General features: G+C 44.7%; 1 long non-coding RNA gene across 1 annotated transcript in view; it reads right to left on the reverse strand.

The window, feature by feature from the left end:
* Positions 1-23,741, reverse strand: part of LOC129623241 (uncharacterized) — a 164,091-nt gene that overhangs the window by 102,533 nt on the left and 37,817 nt on the right. The window contains exon 2 of the long non-coding RNA XR_008700422.1: positions 5,053-5,194. This is a non-coding gene — a long non-coding RNA (uncharacterized LOC129623241). The remainder of the gene's footprint in view (positions 1-5,052; positions 5,195-23,741) is intronic.

The raw sequence follows: 23,741 nt of genomic DNA on the forward strand, positions 1-23,741 counted from the left end.
AATCCCAGGGCTGATCTCCTTCAGAATGGACTGGTTGGATCTCCTTGCAGTCCAAGGGACTCTCAAGAGTCTTCTCCAACACCACAGTTCAAAAGCATCAATTCTTCGGCACTCAGCCTTCTTCACAGTCCAACTTTCACATCCATACATGACCACAGGAAAAACCATAGCCTTGACTAGATGGACCTTTGTTGGCAAAGTAATGTCTCTGCTTCAATATGCTATCTAGGTTGGTCATAACTTTCCTTCCAAAGAGTAAGCATCTTTTAATTTCATGGCTGCAGTCACCATCTGCAGTGATTTTGGAGCCCAAAAACATAAAGTCTGACACTGTTTCCACTGTTTCCCCATCTATTTGCCATGAAGTGATGGGACCGGATGCCATGATCTTCGTTTTCTGAATGTTGAGCTTTAAGCCAACTTTTTCACTCTCCTCTTTTACTTTCATCAAGAGGCTTTTTAGTTCCTCTTCACTTTCTGCCATAAGGGTGGTGTCATCTGCATATCTGAGGTTATTGCTATTTCTCCCGGCAATCTTGATTCCAGCTTGTGTTTCTTCCAGTCCAGCATTTCTCATGATGTACTCTGCATATAAGTTTAAACAGGGTGACAATATACAGCCTTGAAATATTCCTTTTCCTATTTGGAACCAGTCTGTTGTTCCATGTCCAGTTCTAACTGTTGCTTCCTGACCTGCATACAAATTTCTCAAGAGGCAGGTCAGGTGGCCTGGTATTCCCATCTCTTGAAGAATTTTCCACAGTTTATTGTGATCCACACAGTCAAAGGCTTTGGCATAATCAATAAGTATTAAATATTATTTAATATTCAAATATTTATAATTATCTAGGTATTTTATTCAGTTTAAGTTCATTCCATTGTGGTCAAAGAACATAGTCTGTAAGATTTCAGTCTTTTTAAATATGTGAATATAAACAAGTATGTAACTTGCTTTATAGAAAATTGAAAGTAGTTATCAGAGAGGTGAGGATAAAGTACCGTGAGAGTGGCGAGAAAAGGAAATTCCACCTGGGCTCAATCATGGAAGGCTTATGGAGGGAGGTGGCATTTGAGCTGGATCTTGAAGGATGGATAGGATTAAGAAATAAGACTCAATTTTCCTTAAAAGGAGAAATTATCATTATCTTATATGAAACCCGGGACCTCAGAGCACTGCTGAGCACAGCTGAGTGCTCAGAGTACTGCTGAGTGCTCAGAGCACTGCTGAGTGCACTTCAAACAGGTTTCATTAAAGTGACCACCAACCTATGGCCCCAATTCTTTCCTCTAAGCTTCCTTAAAACACCTGCTCCCAAACCACTGCTTAAATACCTTGAATTTTGAATCTGGTCACCTCCTGTTTTAGAAACTCAAGCTGCACGATATATTCTGAATGAGTAATAACAAAAACCAGATTTCATAACTTGAAAAGCATTTTTCTTTTCAAGTTCCCTGTACTCATCATTCTAAGCTTTCTTTTTATGCCCACAAATGCAGGAGTTTACGAAGTGAGATACACTGGGAAGTCTGTATTTGTAGTCACCCCTCTTCCTTTCGGAGAAGTTTGGAATTCTCAGTGACGTCACTGGAGAAAAGCTCTATTAGTCACTACAGTCATGTGGCAAGAGTCACTCTTGAAAGTGTCACAGGCAGGAGGCAAGTGCCTCGTGGGGATCTATGTCATCTGAAAATAACTCCTGATCAGAGCCCTCTGCATGAGTGATGCAATTAAACCTGGGCCTGAATCCATTATCCTTCAGCCAAGCAACACAGAGGATGAGATGGTTGGATGGACATGAGTTTGAGCAAACTCCGGGTGAAGGACGAGGAAGCCTGTGCTGCAGTCCATGGGGTCGCAGAGAGTCAGACACAAAATAGCAACTGAACAACAAGCAACATGTAGGCTACCTTGCAGCTCTGTAGAATCCTGAGGGCTCACAGCCACCATCCCAGAGCGCAGGGCAGGGATGGTGTTCTTACCTGTTTCTCATTGAAAGTCCCTCAAGGGACTGAGCAGGGTCCAGTTGAGCCTCTTCTTCCCTGAGCTCAGCACACGGTGGGTGTGGCCTTTGCCCTGCTCTGCTCTCTTAGAGGCGAGATGGTCGCCCTTATCTTGACTCTTTCTTAGGGACTGAGCTCCCTATGTGGAAGAGTTTGCTTGGAATGTTTGCTCAGATCTTCTCTGACAAGCTGACACCTACCTTCCTGCCTAAAGTTAATTGTCTTGCCAGATGTCATGGGCTTGCCTGTGTCATAGGTGCCCTGGGGACTTGTGAGTGGTCTGAATGGCTGAGTCCTGACAGCTGACTCTCAAAAGACTCCAAAGCCACATCAAAGACTATCAAGGCCTTCAGTTCCAGATAGAATCATTTAATATAATTCCTGGCAAGAAAGGTGGAATCCAAAGTCAGGGTGAGGGTTAGTCCTCTTTGGGTCTAATGAAGCCTATTTGAAAAAAATCAGCTGCTGTTCCATTTGGTCTTGCTGAAAGTCCCTGTTCTCTGGCTAGTGGCTGATTTTGGACACACCAGCATGCCTGCCCATGTGTGACACACTTCAGCCGTGTGTTTACAATGAAAACTGCAGCAAGGTCCCCCCCTCTAGTGAGCAGTACCTCCTTGGCTTTTGCAATTCCTAGGCTGAGTGCCAAGTCGCTTCAATTGTGTCCGACTCTGTGCAACCCCATGGACTGCAGCCTACCAGGCTTCTCCGTCCATGGGATTCTCCAGGCAAGAACACTGGAGTGGGTTGCCACTTCCTTCTCCAATGCATGAAAGTGGAAAGTGAAAGTGAAGTCACTCAGTCATGTCTGACTCTTAGTGACCCCATGGACTGCAGCCCACCAGGCTCCTCCATCCATGGGATTTTCCGGGCAACAGTCCTGGAGTGGGGTGCCATTGCCTTCTCCCTCCTAGGCTGGAGGGCTCCCTAATTAGGACAGTGGTGAAGATGAAACTCTCCCCAGAATGCTTCTCTTCAGAAGCACCTGATGCTTTTGTGTTAGAGACACAGACAAAATGTGAGGGCAGAAAATGCCTCTTCCTCTGCGAGCACACCATCTCCAGCAATGACATCTGATTGTTTCTCAGGCTGAGTTATCTTGGGAAAGCCTGCCAGCTCAGTTCTTAACACCGGGCAGAAAATGGGCATCTGGTACCTCTCTCTCCAAGTGCGGAGTGAAGAATGTACAGGGAACCTCCGGGCTAGAGGCCCCCTTGAGGTTGCGAGGCCTGGATGAGTGTTTTTCTTTAAAAATTATTTATTTTTAATTGGAGGGTAATTGCTTTACAATGTTGTGTTAGCTTCCGCCTTACAACAATGTGAATCAGATGTCAGTATACATATGTCCCCTGTCTTGAACCTCCCTCCCAACTCCCACCCCATCCCAGCTCTCTAGGTTGTCACAGAGCATCGGGTTGAGGTCCCTGGGTTATACGGCAACCTGCCACTAGCTCTCCATTTTACATATTGCAATGTATATGTTTCAATGCTACTCTCTCAATTCATCCCACCCTCTCCTTCCCCCACTGTATCCAGGAGACTGTTTTCTATGTCCTTTCTCTATTTCCTGCCTTGCAAACAGGTTCTTCAGTACTATATATCTAGATATATGCATTAATATACAATATTTGTTTTTCTCTTTCTGACTCACTTCACTCTGTGTAACAGGATCTAGGTTCAGCCACTTCACTTCAACTGACTCAAATTTGTTCCTTTTTATGGCAAGTAACATCCCATTATATCTATGTACCACATCTGTCAGTGGATATCTAGGTTGCTTCCATGTCCTGGCTCTTGTAAACAGTGTTACAGTGAACAGCGGGGTGTGCCGGTGCTCAGTCACGTCAGTCATGTCCGACTCTTGGTGACCCTATGCATTGTAGCATGTCAGGCTCTTTTGTCCATGGGATTTTCCCAGCAAGAATACTGGAGTGAGTTGCCATGCCCTCCTCCAGTGGATCTTCCCAACCCAGGGATTGAACCCACGTCTCCTGCATCTCCTGCACTGGCAGGCAGGTTCTTTACCACTGAGCCACTGGGGAAGCCTGAACATTGGGGTACATGTGTCTTTTTGAATTATGGTTTTTGCAGGGTGTATGCCCAGTAATGGGATTGCTGGGTCATATGGTAGTTTTATTCCTAGTTTGTTTTTTTTTTAAGGAATCTCCATACTGTTCTCCATAGTGGCTGTATCAGTTTATATTCCCACCTTAGAGCATTTAGGGGCAAACACTTCAATCTTGAGTCTGGCATCTTCTCCCTGATGGGTTGGTTTATGTCACTAGTCCGTCCCATCAACTCACCAATTACTTCCTTATTTACTCCTCCCTATTTTTCTCTCTCTTTGCAGAGGAGGCTAGTATCTGAGGACTGCAAGGTTTGGAGGCTTGTAGACTGAGACTGGAAACCAGAAAGAGGCCCAAGTGAAAAAATGAAACGCCTAACAGATATATGCCTATGGCATATATATGTCAGGAGAGGAAGGAATACTGATGACCAGAAAGGCCAAGGGAAGGCTGCTGGCAACACCTCTTACAGATTTTGATAATGCATTTATAAGCCAGGCCAAATGCTACAGAAAGACATGTTCCAAATGTATTTGGGTTTGACAAACTGGGGTAATGTCAATGTCATATTTGTTTGAGACGTTTCCAGCATCCTCCCAGAATGTGCCCAGAGCAATAACTATTACAACAACCTCATCGAAACAGGAGTGCCCTGGCATGTTCCACCCTCCACTTTAGGGGTTAGGCTTCATGTATTAGCATACATTCCCGACACTTAACAGAACTCCTTCCTTGTGCATAAGATGCTCGGGCTCAAAATAATTGGTTTGCACTTAAATGCCCAAATATGATTATATAACTTTGATTCAATTAACAGGTCTGACTTGATTTAAACCTTGCCTAGGAATGAGCCAAACAGTCATCTAAATAATAATTAGAACAAGACAAACCAGCCTGGCTGGTCTCCAGTGTGGAAGATTAAAGGAACTTCCAAGTCATCAGATGGACCTGAGGATCCAGAGGTCCCAAGACTATGCTCACTTACCTTTGAGACCCAGGGCTAATGGTCTGGGGTTCACGCACAGTGGCCAGTGAGGGCTCTGACCATTGCTCCCTCTATACAACTCAGCAATGATAAAATGGAGTCCAGGAAAGGTGATGTTGCCAGGCCAGGTTTGTTCCATCAGCTGAAAGCAGAGTGAAGACTCAAGTTCAGCACAAATGGCTGTAGAGTTTATCTCATTCAACCTCCCTCCCAGTATAAGACCCTCTGACTGTCATCATCCCTCTGCTTGGCCTCTGTCAACAAACACCCTTTACCTCCACCAGTCTTGGACAGTTCCAACTATGATAAATTTTTCCTTGTTTTGAGCTCAAACTCATATTCCTATAACTTTCATCCAAAGATCCTTTTATCCTTATCATTGTCATTTCTTGTTGCTTAATCACTAAGTCATGTCCGACTCTTTGCCAACCCCATGGACTGCATGCAGCACACCAGGCTTCCCTGTCTTTCACTGTCTCTGGAGTTTGCTCAAACTCATGTCCATTGAGTCAATGATGCCATCCATCCAACCATCTCATCCTCTGTCAACCCCTTCTCCTTCTGCCCTCAATCTTTCCCAGCATCGGGTCTTTTACAATGAGTCGGCTCTTCCTGTCAGGTGGCCGAAGTATTGTAGCTTCAGCTTCAGCATCAGTCCCTCCAATGAATATTCAGGGTTGATTTCCTTTAGTATTGACTAGTTTGATCTCCTTGCTGTCCAAAGGACTCTCAAGAGTCATTTCTTAACTTCCTCAATTCCACTCCTTCAAAATAGATCCTGGATCTTTAAAAAATCTGCTCTGCTAAGGTACGTTAACCAGCTTAGACTCATAGTTTCTTATAAAACCCAGTCGTGGGCCCTGCCTTGAATTTTGAATGTTTCAGCTGCCCCATTGTTGAACACCAAAACAGCCCCAGACCTGGCAGAGTTCAGAGGAATTAAGGAATCCAGAACTTTGCTGTACAAAGTCATTGGAAGACTAGAACAAAATTGAGAGGAAAATAAAATAACTAATTAGAGCCTTTGCCATAGAATAATATATGTTGATGAGAAAATTTGAATTGTTTTTCTGAATAGATTTTTATATCATTTTCATGGTGTCATTTATGATTAGTGAATGATGATACAGTATGTCTTTCATAATATTGGAAATGGATCCCACTGAGGGCAAGTTTGCAGAAGGAGAGGCCAGATTACCCAGTATCTTGATTAGATGTTTCATTTGAAGAGATTAGATAGAATTCTTCACAGTTTACACAATGCATGACACCTAAGATGCTGGGAGCTGTGTACCTGCCTGCCTTTGCCACCAGACTGTGAAGTCCTTGAAGGCAGGAAGAATGCCCCCTTCATCACTGTACCCTCAAGGTTGGCACAGGTTTCTCAGTAAAGCGTTGCTGGCCCACAGCCTCCATGAGAGAAGGGCTTTGGCTTCTTGGGCAGGGCAGCTGCCACCTTCAGGGTTTGATTTCTCACCACAGGTTCACTGTTAACACAGAATCCCTTGGCTTTCCACTTCTAATTATAAATTACTTAGAAGTCTGGGAATCCCATCCTGATGTAAAGGGGTGGGAAAGTATGAGTGAGGGGCTGGTGAGTACCTGCGTGATGGTGAACTGGTTCTGACACCACCTTCTTTCCCTTCTCTCTCCACCTCCTTCATGCTCAACCATGGGACAGGAGAGAAGCCACAGTGTTCCTGGCACCCCCAGGCTTCAATTCTGTCTTTGCAGGTAACAGATAGAGACCCTAGCTTTGAGATAACCAACTTGGGATTCAGCTTAATCCTCCCCTATAAGCCAACTAGGAAGAAAAAAACCTATCATGAGTCCCTCTTCGCCTACAGGCCAAGGGGGAGGGGTCATTTTGGGAGTACTGATGTCCTCGGGCAGTCTCTTTTCTGGCCTTTGCCCAGAATGACCCAGTTACATGGCATATGGCATACAGAACGGCTGGGGTGGGCCTGCCCTGTGGGAATGAATGGGACTGGAACGAAACAGGTGATTAGTTCCATTTCCCATTGTTCATCCTAGCCAGAGGAAGCTGTGTATTAGATGGCTCTGGTTGCATTTGTCCCCAGTTAATAGTCTCCTTGCCTCATCTGTAGAATGATGGCCCTTTACCCCTGGCTCCACCCAATCTCCTCAAGTCTTCCCCCACCCTGTCTCGACTCATGCTTTCCCTTCACAGTGCCTCCTCTTTATCCTCAAATACACCATATTCTTTGACACCACTGAGTCCCTTCTATCTAAAATAGCTCTCCCCAATCCTCTCTCCATTGTCTACACCCAACTCTGATGTCACCTTCTTGCTGTAGCTTGCCATAACAAAGCAAAATTAATGACTCCCTCTTCCAAATTTCCATAGCACTTTGTCTATATCGCTTGTCATATGATATGACAGCATTCATTCCCATGTCTGTCTCACTGGTCGAACAATGCACTCCTCGGAGGGGAGGAACCATTTCTTATTCCTGCGTACACCCCCAGGGCCTGGACACAGAAGCGGCTTCATGAATGTTGTTGTTGCCATGGCAGCAGCAGCATCAGAAGACATTTTGTTTTTTTGCTCCAAGGGTCCCAGGAAGCTCCTGGGGACCAGGAGCACAGGTCAGGTTCCAGAGTGAGAGGATCTCGCCTCCCTTTCTTACCACATTCTCCAGGGGGGCTCAGTTTGGGTACTAGAGGAGAGAGTCTGTCATTTCTAGAGCAAGGAGGGTGTTCTGGGGGCAGAGTTTGGTTTGGGGGCTCAAAGTGTCCTTTGAAGGACATCAGGGTTATTTCTCAAATCCATGAGGATGGCTCCCTAAGCAAGAGGTACAGATAGACAGATGGAGTCACAATTTACTACCTGGCTTGTGCATGGGTTTGCAAAATGTTGGACATGACTGAGCGACTAAGCACACACAACTTTGAACAAATCTCAATATGTTCACTTATACACAAGGGGAAGATGATCAAACCTGGTGTTGCTGTAAGGATTAATAATTACTACTTATTGGATTTATTGTAGCAGAATGAGCTCTACAAACATCATCTGGTGAGAAAACAAGAGACAGAATCAGAACAATGACACCATATGAAAAGGACATGGAAAAATGCAAAAGACTCCACAAATGTTACTACAGCTTTTGCTGAAAGTACACTGAGACTTCAAAACCTTCATCCAGTTAGGAACTGAAGCTGGAAAAAAAAAAAAAGACATTTTTCCTGGACCACAGTAAATGGTGGTTCTAGGAAGTACAAAGGTGAGGGGATGGCAGGGACAGCTAATTGTCCACCAACAAATCGTGCCTCATCTTCCTGGCTGAATTATTTCTGGAAGTGGCTGCCCAGCCAGGGATTACATTTCCCAGCTTCCTATGTATGTAGGTGGGGCCATATAATAGATTCTCCTAAGGAATGGAATCAAATGACAGATGTCACTTGCATGTCAAGATGGTTAAGAAGAGGGTGTGAAAAGCCAAGAGGTTAAAACAACCCAAGTGTCCATTAACAGATGAATGGATAAACGAAATGTGGTGTACACATACCATGGAATATTATTCAGCCTTCAAAGGGAAGGAAATTCTAACAGGTGCCACAACATGGGTGAAACTTGAAGACATGGTGCTAAACAAAATAATCCAGTCACAAAAGGACAAATATCACAAGATGCCACTTATATGAGGTATTTAGAGTAGCTGAATTCACAGAGACAGACAGTAGAATGATAGTTGCCAGGAGCCGGGGGGTAGCAGGAAATGAGGAGCTAGTGTTTAATGGGGAAAGAGTTTCCGTTTGGGAAGATGAAAAAGTTCTAGGGAGTTCCCTGGCAGCCCAATGGTTAAGACTCTGTATGGTCATTGCAAAGGGCAAGGGTTTGATCCCTGGTCAGGGAACTAAGATCTCACATGCCAGAAGTGTACCCAAAAAAAGAGAAAAAGTTCTGAAGATGGATAGCAGTGATGGCTACAAAGCAATGTGCATGTACTTGCCCCTGAACTATACACTTTAAAAAGGTTAAATGGTAGATTTAATGTACATTTACTGCAATAAAAAAAGAAGAGGATGTGACTTCTCTACATCCATCAGTTGGATGCAGAGGACTTCCAGGTCCTTGGATGGAAAAAGCCACACAATGGCAAACAGCCACATGACAAAAAGCCGCTTGCTGACTAGGAATCAGGCACTAGACTCTTATGTGAGTGGTGAGTAGACTTCTAATGTGTTAAATCACTGAACTTGGGGCTTGTTATAGCAGCTCGTGGCACCCTAACACAGCCTGCAGCCAATATTCACGGCTGATGTCATGGCATGATACCACTGCAACATGGTCCTCTGAGAACAAGACCGAAGATGCCGTCAGAGCTTGGCTTGGTTTGGAGATGAGCAGACCTTTGTGCTGAGGGCACATCTCCAAGTTCAGCAGTTCTCAAAGACGGAATCACAACCCCTGGCTGCAAGATGGATTCCAAGGACTTTATGACTGAGGAGTCTGTCTCCTTGAAAGACACATAACTCATTCAGTGATAGGAACTGGGTGTAGGCTTAGGCTATAGCAATGCAGAGGAGAAGGGAGCTGTGGGCCTCAGTGAACCTGTCCCCACATGCTGTCCTGGCCCAGGCTGCCCAGGGGCAGTGGCTCCTCATGGCTCCACTGGGGAGCGGCCTTAGCTGAGCGTGGTGAGAGGGGCCAGGGACCATCCTGTCTTGGGCTCAAAGGACAATTGCCAGTGGGACCTGCACCAGGGCTCCTGGCTGTGCCACAGACTCCAGGATCAGCAGCAAGAGAAGTCCAAAACTCAGGGTTAGAGCAAGTGGGAGCAACCAGGACAGGCTTTGAGGCTCAGACAAGGTCATGGAATTACATACTGTCAGCAACTGCAGCAACCATACAAGCTGCTGTGGGCTCTGGCCCCTCGGGCTTTGGCGACCACCCAAGAACCCTGCATTTGGCAGTGACTGAGGAGCTCCCAGGCTGAAGGCATGCATCTGAGGTGGCTCCAGTGGTCCAAGAGACCAGGAGTCTTCTAATTGTTGAAAAAAATTTTGGAAATGTTAAATATAAATGCCAAATCCCAAATTAGATTATCTTTAAATTAATTACTGTAAGCCTCAGTTCTTCAGCTTTAAACAAAAGTTGTCTTGCTTTTTCTCATAAGCTTTTTGTTTATATTAAAGACTGTGTGTGTATATATATATATATATAAAGAGAGAGAGACCAGGAGTCACTGTTGCATTTCAGATAATCATCCTGGGAACCTGGACTTCCTGGGTTCATCACAAAACAAGTGACCTGGGGAAAGATAGGCCATCCTTACGGTAGAGCGGATGAAGCTGGAGCCAAAGCAAAGGAACTGACAAAAGAGATGCAACCTCATTTCATTCTCAGTTTTGCAAAGAATTTACTGTTTTAATGACTTAGAGCAATTCAAGTTTACCCTATAATGACCATACTCTTACATGCATTCTTCCTGAGCTGCTAAGCTGGAGTGAATGAAATGAGGGCCCAGGAATTGCACACATTTGACAGTTGTGTCAAAATCTGGCACTGTCTACAGAGGTGAATCATGAAGGTAAAGGTCATGTGAGTCACATTAAAATAAAGGCTGAGAATGATTGGGTTTTCTATATTTTTTTCAAAGAGCCAATGTTAGTGGCCATCAACTCTGCTGTCAGCTATTAGTCCTCTGTAGCTTGTCTCAGGCAAGATGTGGGTTTGATCCCTATGGCAGGAAGATCCCCTGGAGGAGGACATGGCAATCCACTCCAGTATTCTTGCCTGGAGAATCCCATGGACAGATGAGCCTGGTGGGCTACAGTCCATTGGGTGGCAAAGAGTCGAATACAACTGAAGCAACTTAGCACACACGCACGCAGGCATTCACCATGTGATACGACATCAAGCTCTGAGGCATTCAGCGATGACAAGTGGCATGACAGTCAAAGAAAAAAAGGTGCAGACCCAGACTTTCTTTAACAGCCCATGTCTCTTGGAGTCATTCCCCCATCTTCCTACAGGAAGGTGTCTGCTGTGTTCTCCACCTCTGGGCTGATGTTCGCTTTTCTTTCACTAAGGTCCAAGTGGTATGGAAGCACCTGCCTATGGTCTGAGCCTTATTTTCAAAAAGCTGTTCTGACTTCCCTGGCATCTTCCATGTTCTTATGAAGCCTCAGCATAGGCCTGGTACAAAAGCCCACTGATAAAGCATCTTGAAGCCAGCCTTTGACATGGTGCCAAGACCACTTGGATCCCTTGCAGCTTCCTGGGAGCTGGTCCCAAAGGCTGAGCATCAGGCGTCCTGCCTGCCTAACCCAGGCAGGACCCAGCCGAGAGTGGAAGCCCTTGCGAAAGGGAGGCCTGACCTTTGTCAATCAGAGGCTGAGTCAGAGCTGCTGATCCGGAATCCCAGGTCCCACAACGTGAAGACACTCTCCTGCCACTCACTTGCCAGGATACCCAGCCCTGCCCCCCTCCCTCCTCCACCCCTTTGGCTGGCAGCGCTCACCTGCGTGGGAAGCACTCACTGGGTCACGGGAATATTTTCCCATCCCCTACAGTGCTGGGGTGGGTTGGTGGTGGTGGTGACTTGGGGTCATTCAGTGCCCTGCCTCTCAGTCTCCTCTGGGCCTCCTGTCTTGCTGCCACTGGGAATGGGCTGAACCATTCCTGACCCCTGGAGTTGAGCAACACTGCAGGGAGGCCATGGGTGAATGAGGATAACCACGCTGGGTTCAGCATGCCTTGTGACGCACAAAGCACATGAATGCCAAACCCCGGCCCACTTCCACGGGGAGGCTGAGGCCTTGTGGGGAGGGGGAGAGCAGACTTATGTTCTGAGGCTCGCCTCTGCCTCCTAGATTCTGCTTCCTCTGGATTTTTTCAGTTCGAGGCACTTTGGGACCTGTGTGCACTGTCCTAGGTCTGCACCTAACTCAAGTCCTTGCCTCAGTTTCCACCAAAACCAAACCAAACACTCACGAAAGACCTGTGTGGTCAAGGGCTGCTCAGGCCAAGCAGATTTAGGTTGCAGCAATACAAACAACTTTGAAATGAACTTTTGATCCTTAACAATCTTCTTTGAGGCTGTCCCACCTCTGAAGAGATCTAACTGATCAGACTACCCCAAGTTGCTAACCAAGTGTGGTTCATTAGCCGGCTGCACCGTAATTGCCAGCGTGGAATTGGGGGTCTATTGGGGGGAGTGTGTGTGTACATGTGTGTGCATAAGAGACAGGCAACTTTGTATTTTTGGCTCATTTGTTTGGATTTTGGTGTTTTTTTTTTAGGACACCTGTTTTTAAGGGAAGTTTTACATTTGGGGCTGTCATTATACACTCCCCTCAAACATTTTTACATTGGTGTCTAAGAGTTTTCATTTTAAGTTTAAATAGCTGCAAAAAATTAAAAGTCCACTGTAAATCTGAAATATTTTAACAGTTTAAACATTTAAAAATCATTGTTGTCCCTCATTTAAATGTATCCAAATAGAATTGAAATATTAAAGAAATTAACATCCTCCATCATCCTTTTAAAAATATCACAAATGTGCACTTCCTTAATGGTAAGAAGTTTTACATTATTCCTTCTTCTCTTTGAATTTGTATTTCCATTTCTCTTCCCCTATAAAACTTTATCATAATATAATATACATTTATGATTAAAATACTTTATTAATCACTTTATCATATTTATCTTATAAATGTATACAAATTCAAATTTAGTAGTTTTTCCTTTTCTGTGGCCATAAAGTTCTCAAGCTGTGCTGTCCAACACTATAGCAACTAGCCGCATGTGACTATTAAAACTTTTTTAAATAAATAAAATTTGAAATTCAGCTCCTCATTCACACTAGCCACATTCCAGGTATTTAATAGCAACACATGGCATATGGGGCTGTATTGGATGGAGCAAATCCAATCATCACGCAAAGTTCTGTTAGACAGCACTAGTCTACAGCAAGAAGATTTTCTTACAGAATGAGTTATCATTACAATTAGTAGTAACACACAATTCATCAAAATAACATAACTATATCACAGGTTTATTGAACATTTTAATAAAACATTATTATCCCAAAGAATATTTTGGAAATGCTTTTCTTAATGAGACCGTTGGTGCTTTCCCCTCCACATTAGTTCAGTTCAGTTCAGTCGTTCAGTCGTGTCCGACTCTTTGAGACCCCATGAATCGCAGCACGCCAGGCCTCCCTGTCCATCACCAACTCCCGGAGTTCACCCACACTCACGTCCATCAAGTCAGTGATGCCATCCAGCCATCTCATCCTCTGTCGTCCCCTTCTCCTCCTGCCCCCAATCCCTCCCAGCATCAGAGTCTTTTCCAATGAGTCAACTCTTCGCATGAGGTGGCCAAAGTACTGGAGTTTCAGCTTTAGTATCATTCCTTCCAAAGAAATACTCCTTCAGAATGGACTGGTTGGATCTCCTTGCAGTCCAAGGGACTCTCAAGAGTCTTCTCCAACACCACAGTTCAAAAGCATCATATCCATGGATAAATATTACTCTTTCAAGAATGAAAGTGGGTTCAGCATCAATTCTAGCTTTAATTTTTCACTTTTAAAAATGTAAGTGCTAAGAAAACATATTCAGGATGGAGGGAATTTATTGTAGGAATTCATGCATAATAACAAGATCATTATTAATCATTTATCACATGATATTGCTAAATGTTCATTGGTTTCTCCTTCACCTTTGTTAAAATGATGGGATAACATCTGATTTGCAAACAGATCTGTAGTCCTATCTTTGGAGTAATTCACTTGCTCAACTAGAACCAGGACTGAATTGTCTCTTTGATTCCCGTCTGGAGATTTTTATCAAGGACAAAATGACAAGAAGGAGCACATTTTTCTTTTGAAAAATATGGGAAAAGTCCACTTAAAAAAGAGGAAAGGGGAAAGGAGAACAGCTCAAACACAGGAGTATTCTCAGGGAGACCAATGTTAGTCAAGAGGACATCTAGAAATGAGCATCTAGAAACTGATTGTTTAATAGAATATGTATTACAACCTTTTAGAATGTCTTCATGGACCCTGGAAATATGTTTATCCCAGTTTAAAGACCATTGCTCCAGGACTTCCAAGTGTTTCTCAATTTAGCTCTCACCTTCTCTTCTTTCAGCCTCCACTTTTTAAAAATCCAAATATACAAATTATGTATTTGGATAAAAAAATTAAAGATTTATTCTTTTCTCTCTCTTTTTTTTGTTTCTTCCTTTTCAATATTTTATACCTAATATACATATATATACTTAAATAAGACATATATATATATAGTTGCTGTTGTCATTGTTTAGTTGCTAAGCTGTGTCTGATTCTTTGTAATCCTATGGACTGTAGCCTGCCAGGGCCCCTGTCCATGACATTTTCCCAGCAAAAATACTGGAGTGGGTTGCCATGCCCTCCTCCAGGGGATGTTCCCGACCCATGTCTCCTGCTTGGTAGGTGGATTTTTTTTACCACTGAGCCACCTGGGAAGCCCATATACGTAAATAGCAGATGATAAGCATAAATGTATTTTTAAATTTATATGTATAAATTAATAATTAAGCAAGTACTCTATGAACCTACCACTCAACTTAAAGCCAAATGATCCTAATAAAGTAGAACAATACCAAATGACCCAAATGTCTCAATTTCCCTCCTGGGCACATAATCAGATGGCACTTCCTCAGTTCCTTGTACATGCACATGGCCATGTGACTTGCTCTGGCCAATAGGATGTGAGCAGAAGTAACAAGTGCCTCTTCTGGATGGCCTCTCAGACCTAGTGCATGTCTTATCATGGTCCCTCTCCTCACCACACTTATTCAAGACACACCAACTGGTGGAGGCCATATTAGCTGGACTGTAATGAATCTTCAATGTATTTAAGCCATTGAGATTTCAGGGGCTGTTTGTTCCCAAAGCATAATTAGCCCATCATAAAGGACTGATGCTAAAGCTGAAACTCCAATACTTTGGCTACCTCATGCAAAGAGCTGACTCATTGGAAAAGACTCTGATGCTGGGAGGGATTGGGGGCAGGAGGAGAAGGGGACGACAGAGGATGAGATGGCTGGATGGCATCACCGACTCGATGGACGTGAGTCTGAGTGAACTCCGGGAGTTGGTGGTGGACAGGGAGGCCTGGCGTGCTGCGATTCATGGGGTCTCAAAGAGTCAGACACAACTGAGCGACTGAACTGAACTGAAACAGAAGTATTTCTGAAATTCCACGTATATCCCTTGGCAGTGGTGGTATTCTTTCCCTCTTCCCCAGTGTTAACCATTGTCCTTGCTTTTCTTTAAGGTTTTGCCATATATTTATATCATTAAATAATATGTTTTTGAACTCTATGAACATGAAATCATATTTTATTGTTTTTTGTAAAGTATTGTTTGTGAGATTCAGCGATACTATGAATATATCACAATTTATCACTTCTATTATTTATAAACATTTAAGTTGGGTTTCTTTTTTCTGTTACAAATAAGACCACTCTGAGCATGCTTGTACTTTTCTCCTGGGATCAAAGTAAGAAATGTTTTCTGGGCACCCCTGAGATGATTTTGGTGGGGGTGGAGGAGGTGATCTGAGAAGTCAAAACTGTTTTCATAATAATATAAAGATTTTTTGGCTTTTTTGCTTTCATACTCTCATAAGTAAATGGTGAAGTTTTCCACCAACTACATGAGATAACACAGACATGCAGAAGCAGATATGAGAATTCCAGCTGTCTTCTATTAACTCAGATTTCCAAGATTATAAAACAATGGCACTCTTCCCACTAAGTTGTTTTGTTTTAGAAAATAGTTATTTTTCATAAATGTTATTTGTTGGTTATGTAATGCATTTTTATTGTTACTTGTAAATGCATTAATAGGTTATCAAAGTCTTAGGTTTAATTTCTAGTGTGGTAAATATTGGTCAAGCTGGAATCAAGATTGCCGGGAGAAATATCAATAACCTCAGATATGCAGATGACACCACCCTTACGGCAGAAAGTGAAGAGGAACTAAAAAGCCTCCTGATGAAAGTGAAAGTGGAGAGTGAAAAAGTTGGCTTAAAGCTCAACATTCAGAAAAAGAAGATCATGGCATCTGGTCCCATCACTTCATGGGAAATAGATGGGAAAACAGTGGAAACAGTGTCAGACTTTATTTTGGGGGGCTCCAAAATCACTGCAGATGGTGACTGCAGCCATGAAATTAAAAGACGCTTACTCCTTGGAAGGAAAGTTATGACCAACCTAGATAGCATATTCAAAAGCAGAGACATTACTTTGCCAACAAAGGTCCGTCTAGTCAAGGCTATGGTTTTTCCAGTGGTCATGTATGGATGTGAGAGTTGGACTGTGAAGAAGGCTGAGTGCCGAAGAATTGATGCTTTTGAACTGTGGTGTTGGAGAAGACTCTTGAGAGTCCCTTGGACTGCAAGGAGATCCAACCAGTCCATTCTGAAGGAGATCAGCCCTGGGATTTCTTTGGAAGGAATGATGCTAAAGCTGAAACTCCAGTACTTTGGCCACCTCATGCGAAGAGTTGACTCATTGGAAAAGACTCTGATGATGGGAGGGATTGCGGGCAGGAGGAGAAGGGACAGAGGATGAGATGGCTGGATGGCATCAGTGACTCGATGGACATGACTGTGGGTGAACTCCGGGAGTTGGTGATGGACAGGGAGGCCTGGTGTGCTGCGATTCACGGGGTCGCAAAGAGTCAGACACGACTGAGCGACTGAACTGAACTGAACTGAACTGAAATATTGGTCAATATAACTCACCTAAGCAAAAGTTATTTGGCACCCTAAGCAATATTTCATAGTGAAAGGGGGTCCTGAAACCAAAAGCCTTAAGACCTGCTGTTCTAGGACACATAACGAAGAATGGAATTGCTGGGTTAGTTTCGCACATCTTGGATTCTCCTATGTAATGTGACAAGTTCTCCCAAGTGGTTGTACCAAGTCACCCTCCCACCAGAACACCTCAGAGTTCCTATAGCAGTACAGATGACCAACCTTCTCAGAAAGCCTTGTGAAAGGGGTGGCTTTAAATGCATCCACTTCTCCCCTCGGGCTTCCCAAGTGGCACTCGTGGTAAAGAACCCACCTGCCAATGTAGGAGACAGAAGAGACACAAGTTGGATCCCTGAATTGGGAAGATCCCCTGGAGGAGGTCATGACAACCCATTCCAGTACTCTTGTTTGGAGAATCCCCATGGACAGAGGAGCCTGGGGGTGGCTACAGCTCATAGGGTCACAAAGAGTCAGACATGACAAGTGACTTAGCATGCACACACACGCACTCGTCCCCTCTGCTGTCCCCTGCCCCACAGGGCTTTCCAGGTGGGCTTCCCAGATGAATCAGATTCATAGTCCACTCTCTGAGAAAAAAGTGGCTCCTTTGGCTCTGGGGACAGCTTCACAGTGAGGCTCTGAAGTCAAAGAGATTATGAAATGCCCCCACCCCATCAGGGACAGCTGTGGGCTGGGGTTCTGGACAGGAGAATGAGTTATTGCAGACTGAGGGTCTGCTTATCCACTTTGGATCTCTTGGGAACCATGCTAATTTTAGACCTCTCTGCAATTATAAATGTGTAACTTCTTTCTCCCTCTTCATTCACGCCTTCCGCTCCCCGCTCAGAGCTTTCCTTCCCCAAGTGCACCTTGCTGGAGCAGCTAAGGCAGGTTGTCTACATATCTGTAGCCCTCACCCTCCCCAGCCTAAAAAAGACCTGAAGAGGCCATAACTGGGCCTCTGGCTCTCACAGGCTGGAAAGGAGTTTCCCAGGAGAATTCCCAGCCTTGTCCTGGAAGATGAAATCTAGAAGGCATGTTCCTGCCTCAGAAACACAAAAAGGTGGAGCTTATTATTATTATTATTTTTAATTTTCTTAACACCAAAAACATTTTGTATTGGGGTATAGCCTATAACAATGTTGTGATAATTTGAGGTGAACAGTGAAGGGATTCAGTCATACATATACATGTATCCATTCTGATGTGGGGCTGAGTTTTGCACTCCATGATTCCAAAGCCCTCTCAGGCTGGGACCACGAATAGTTTATCATATCCTTTCTTTGAACACAAACACGCACACCTGGGAATAACTGCATTCACAGGAAGTAGGCCAGTCTGGAAGAATAAAAACCGTCCTCATTTTCAGAAACATGTTTACCCCCAGACAGGCTTTTTAACCCGGAAGAATGCTGCTGGGTTGTGTCCATTCCCTTCAGAGCCCTCTTCCCTCCACCCTTCCCACAAAACCTCCACTTCCGTCACAAGTTGGCAGGAACTTGCTGTTCCTCAGGCCTGGGATGCCTGCCAGAGCCCTCCCGTTTTCCGGAGAGATTTTCTTCTATTTCTAAGTAGAGTTGTTTAAAATCCGGATGCCATATGGAGCCCGGCTCCTTGCCCTTCACATCCCACCCCCTTCCCTAACCCCTGGGCCCACAGAGCAGGCCCCTCCCCACTTCACTGTTCTTGGCTATGGAGCCAGCCAGTGTGACCACAGCCAAGCTGCTTCTGTGCAGCAGGCAGGCTCCGGCTCCAGGTCAGCGATGGGGGAAGCTGCCAGAAGAAATCTCACTGGGCAGTGAGGCTCCTGAAAGACCTACCAGCTGCCTCTTCTCTCAGGCCCCTCACTTTCTTCTCCCCCAACTCACTGTCCTAGTGTCCTCAGACCAGAGGAATCAGACCAGCTCATCTAGCCCTCAGACAGAGCCAGACTTAAGCCAGCACAGATGACAGGGAGATAGTCTAGTTGAAAAAAACAACCAAAGGAGTGTCTATAGCCTTCATTCATTTTGTTCTAATACACAGCCATTCATTCATTAATTTTCGGTCCAACAAGGTATCTACACGTACCAGCTGCTGCTCTCAGTATTGTGCCGTTGTGGATCTTATGTACAACTGATGGATATTAGAGATTTAATATAGGAAGGAAAGGGGCTTCCCTGGTGGCTTGGTGGTAAAGAATCCGCCTGCCAGCGCAGAAGACTCGGGTTCTGGGAAGATCCTACATGTTTCGGAGCAACTAAGCCTCTATGCCACAACTACTGAGCCCGAGCTCTAGAGCCTGGGAGCCAAAACTACCAAGCCCATGTGCCACAACTGCTGAAGCCCACGCTCCACAAAAAAGAAGCCTGCACACCACAACTAGAGAGTAGCCCCTGCTCGCTGCAACTAGTAGCCCCTGCCGAAGTAGTAATGAAGACCCAGCTTAGCCAATAAATAAAAATTTTAAATATATATATATATATATATATAGGAAGGAAGGAATAGGAAGCCATTGGAAAAATTATAATTAGAGAATAATTAGAGGCTGCTCAGCCCCAGATCTGAAAATATCCTTTGACCCTATTGCAAACTTATCGGTGCATCTAGGGTTCACCCGGCCTGAAGTCCAGATCTAGCAATCAGGAAGGCTGAAAAACCCACCAAGAATGTAATGGCAAAGGGAGTGGGGAACTGAAAATGTAGCTTTGAATTTCCCGCAACACATACACAGAAGGAAGTGAGCCATCATCGGAAGCTTAGAGAGGAGGGCCCTGGCCCCAGCAGCCGCAGAACCCTTTGCTCAAGTCTGCAGAGCTGCTGGCAATTAGAGGATCTCCCCCAAGCTGGGGGAGGGGCCCTTGGCCTCCTTCCTTGGTGCTGCTTTTCTGGTTGCTACAGGAGCTGTGGGTGTGCTTAGCCGCTCAGTCACGTACGACTCTTTGCAACCCATCAGGCTCCTCTGTCCATGGGATTCTCCAGGCAAGAACACTGAAGTGGGTTGCCATTCCATTCTCTAGGGGATATTCCCAACCCAGGGATCGAACCCAGGTCTCCCACATTGCAGACAGATTTGTTACTGTCTGAGCCACCAGGAACGAATCCGTATACCCACAGGTCACCCATGGTGACAGGTTGGGCAGGGGATCCAATAAGAAACAATCACTGCTGTTCTCCAGAGTCGTAGTGAGGTCCAAGTCTTTACAAATCAAATTCAGTTTTCCACAGTGAACTCATTGTCTGTGTGGGAGACTTTATCTCTGTTCCTGATGATTGTTTCTTGAGCAAGGCCTTCAACATTTGGCTTTGAGTTTCTCTGTGTCCAGCTTATCTGTCACATGGACACTGATCTATAAATACACATTCATTCATTCAAGGAACATGCACTGGGTGGCAACCACGGCCAGGCCCTGTGCAGGATGCCGAGAATGCTGTTTTGGAGAAGTACGGGTCCTGCCCTGAGGGTTGTGATGAGAGAGGCAGGCACCTGAGAAATGCTCTCATGGAGACATTAGTGAGCCAAGTGTCTGGGGCAGACAGGAGGGCACTCCTGACTCCCCAGGGGTGCATCTGGGCCTTCACCCAGTGTCGATTGCACTGCACTAGGCATTGGGATCTCAGCAGGCTTAGCTTAGGATGGATGGTGAGCTCATTGAAGATGAATGAATAGAACTCGGAAGGCAGGCTCCTGACGGGGAAGGAGCCGGGAGCTGGTGGAGTGAATGACTTGTGCAAAGGCTGAGAAGGGGAAAAGGGCAAGGTTCACAGCTTGCCAAAGAGTAGTTCCCATGTCGGAGCCTGAGTGTGGGGGTGGGGAAGTGGCCTGACAAGGAGAACTTGGGAGTGGAGAGGCCAGAGGGTGTGTGTGGAGGACTTGCCAAGCAGAGTTTGGACTTTGCTCTATAATAAGAAGGAACTATGGAAGGTTTTGAAAGCATGACATGATCAGATCAAGAGACACACTCGCATATACATACATATATATAATATATGTATTATACAAACAGCTACACACATATAGATACCTATAAAATACACTAAAATATCTAAATATTTAAAACATATATATATTTGAAATACATATATTTCACTCCTATAAATCTAGATAAATCATTTTTTATGTTTTTCTTTCTCTGTTCACTCTCCCTCAGGCAGTTAGAAGCCTGCACATTGCCCAGGAGAATTACGATGCTCTTAGCAGAAACATAAAGAGAAAAACACAATTAATATTCAGTTGGGGTTCCCCCCTCCTTTTATTCCAAATGATGCTCTTGAGAATCAATAAGCAAGGCACTAGGGAAGTGAATTGAAAAAGAAGCGGAGAGGGGAGTGGGCAGATGACACCCCTCCCAAGGGGGCCTCCTCTTCCCCCACCACTGGGGTGGGAGATGCACAGAGGAAGGCTGGAGACACAGGCAGCCTAGGGAGGAGGAGGCCCCTTGAGAGACTGCCGTGATGCCCGCACCCACACGCCTTCAGCTTCTTCGCACTGACTCATCTCTACCCCTGGGCAGAAGGGGTGGAAGTTCTACAACAGCTGGCTGAGCGCTGTGGGGGTCACACCTGAAACTGCTGAGCCCCATCGTCTGAACTGGCTGAGGTGAGGGCTTAGGTCAGCCCTCCAGCTCTCCCACTCCACTACCCCAGAAGGGTAGTCCCAAGAGGCCACACAAGAGGGGAAGGAATGGTGCGGGAGCTATAAATATATATATATATATATATATATACACCACATATCATTAAAATATTTTTTGAGACAACTTACAAAATATACCCACTGTAAAATCTTTTAAAATTGTATAAAGAAATAAGATATAAGGAGAAAATAGAGCAGAAGTAAAAGAAAGGAGATTCATGTAGAAAGGCAGTACTCAGTGATTTGCACTGATCTTATAAAATTTTCAAACGTAGGCTATCAATTAGGTTGTGAACTTCCTATAAAACAAAGCAAAAATGAAAATGTGAGTTATGAAATTGTTGTTGTTGTTTAGTCACTTAAGTTGTGTCGGACTCTTTTGCAACCCTGTGAACTGTAACAAAAGATGAAAACCAGTTCCCCGGGACTAGCTCTATTTGTCCTTGTTCTGAGACCCGAGTGAACATTTTCCTCCAAGTCCTCATACAGGGCAGTCTCCCAGTGCCCCCAACAGCTCTCCAGCAACACTAAGTTTTCTATGGCATTTTCCATAGGGTCACTGTGGGTGATACTCCAAAGGTCAATTTAGGACAGCAATTCTTTGAGGTGGCAGAGGAGGAAGGCCAAACACATCAACCCACAGTATTAGACTTAATCCAATGTGGATCCAAAAATAATATCTACATTCTCTAAAGAGAGGACTGCATATCCTTCAAGCATTCTTCCATAAACATTTCTTAAAAGTTGAGTTGTACATAGAAGTTATACTATCTGAAAAGACTCAGCTAGAATAATTTTCTACTACTGATTAAAAGCAAGTAAGTAACCTTAAAAATCAATCTAACACATTCCATAGAAACACTAGAAAGTCATTAACAATTATTTTCTATATCATAATTTTCACAATCTACAAATGTCTATAATAGAAGAGTTAAAAAATCAGTAACAAAATATGATGTGTAGCATGAAGCACTGGGAGAAGAAAAGGAAAGATATAAAATATTAATTGGTCAGTTCTAAGTGGAAAAATGTGTGTGTGTGTGTGTACTTATATATAAGGAGAGAGAAAGAGTGAAAGAAAGGATATAAATGTTTACTGTCTCTAGGAGGTAGAATCCTACCACTTTGCTCTTGACATGGGCTTCCCTGGTATCTCAGTGGCAAAGCATCCACCTGCCAATGGAGGAGATGCAGGTTCCATCTATGGGTTGGGAAGATCCCCTAGAGGAGGAAATGACAACCTACTCCAGCATTCTTGCCTAGGAAATCCCATGGACAGAGGAGCCTGGCAAGCTACAGTCTGTGGGGTCACAAAGAGTCGGACACAGCTGAGCAACTAACACTTTCACCTTCACTTCCTCTTGACATAGTGTAGGTTCTCCTTACTCCTAACACAAGGATTCGGGTGCATGTGGTATGTTTGGAGATAATCCAGGCAGCACTAGAAGGGGAGTGGGAAAGTGAAACAGAGCAGGGAAGAAAGCCAATCAGGAGTGCCTTGGTGAGGGGCACTTGCATGTGGGCAAGTGGGCAACTGGAGTGAAATCCCCCAGGGACTCTCTGAGAGGCATGCGTAACATATCTTAGACATGTGGCGCTGAAGGTCAGATAGCTGGGGATTTTACCCAGCCACTCTCACCCCTACTGTTGAGGGTTGCTCTTGGGGTGTTAACTCCCCAGTACTTTTGACCTGCCCTGTGTGGAGGCCAAGGAAGCCCCTGTGGCCTCAAGAAGATAAAGTCCTCACGAAGAGGACAGAGATGCTGAAAAAAGGACACCACCGACAGATAAGGTCCCCTGTCAGCAGGGGACCTCCAGAACAGATTAGGAATATGGACAGACAACATAGTTTTCAAATTTTCTATGTGTATTACTTTTGCTGTTGGGAAAATACTTTAAAAAATTGAATTGTCAGAAGCTGTCTGTTGGCACCTGTTACAAGAATTGCAGAGCTGACCATGACTCTCCCAAACAATGACAATTCCCTCTCTGTCCAAAGGTGGACTTGGGCCAGTACAATAGAAAGAATGAAGTTCGTCTCATCAAATATGCTGGAAGCAACCCAGAACATAGGTTCCCTGGTGGCTCACTTGGTAAAAGAAACCGCCTGCCAATGCAGGAGACGAGGATTCAATCCCTGGATTGGGAAGTTCCCCTGGAGAAGGAAATGGCAACCCACTCCAGTATTCTTGCCTAGAAAATTACATGGACAGAGGAGCCTGGCAGGCTATAGTCCATGGGGCTGCAAAGAGTCAGACATGACTGAGTATACAGACACACACACACACACCAGAAC

This window comes from Bubalus kerabau, chromosome 11 (assembly GCF_029407905.1).
Source record: "Bubalus kerabau isolate K-KA32 ecotype Philippines breed swamp buffalo chromosome 11, PCC_UOA_SB_1v2, whole genome shotgun sequence".
In the NCBI taxonomy this organism is placed as follows: Eukaryota; Metazoa; Chordata; class Mammalia; order Artiodactyla; family Bovidae; genus Bubalus; species Bubalus kerabau.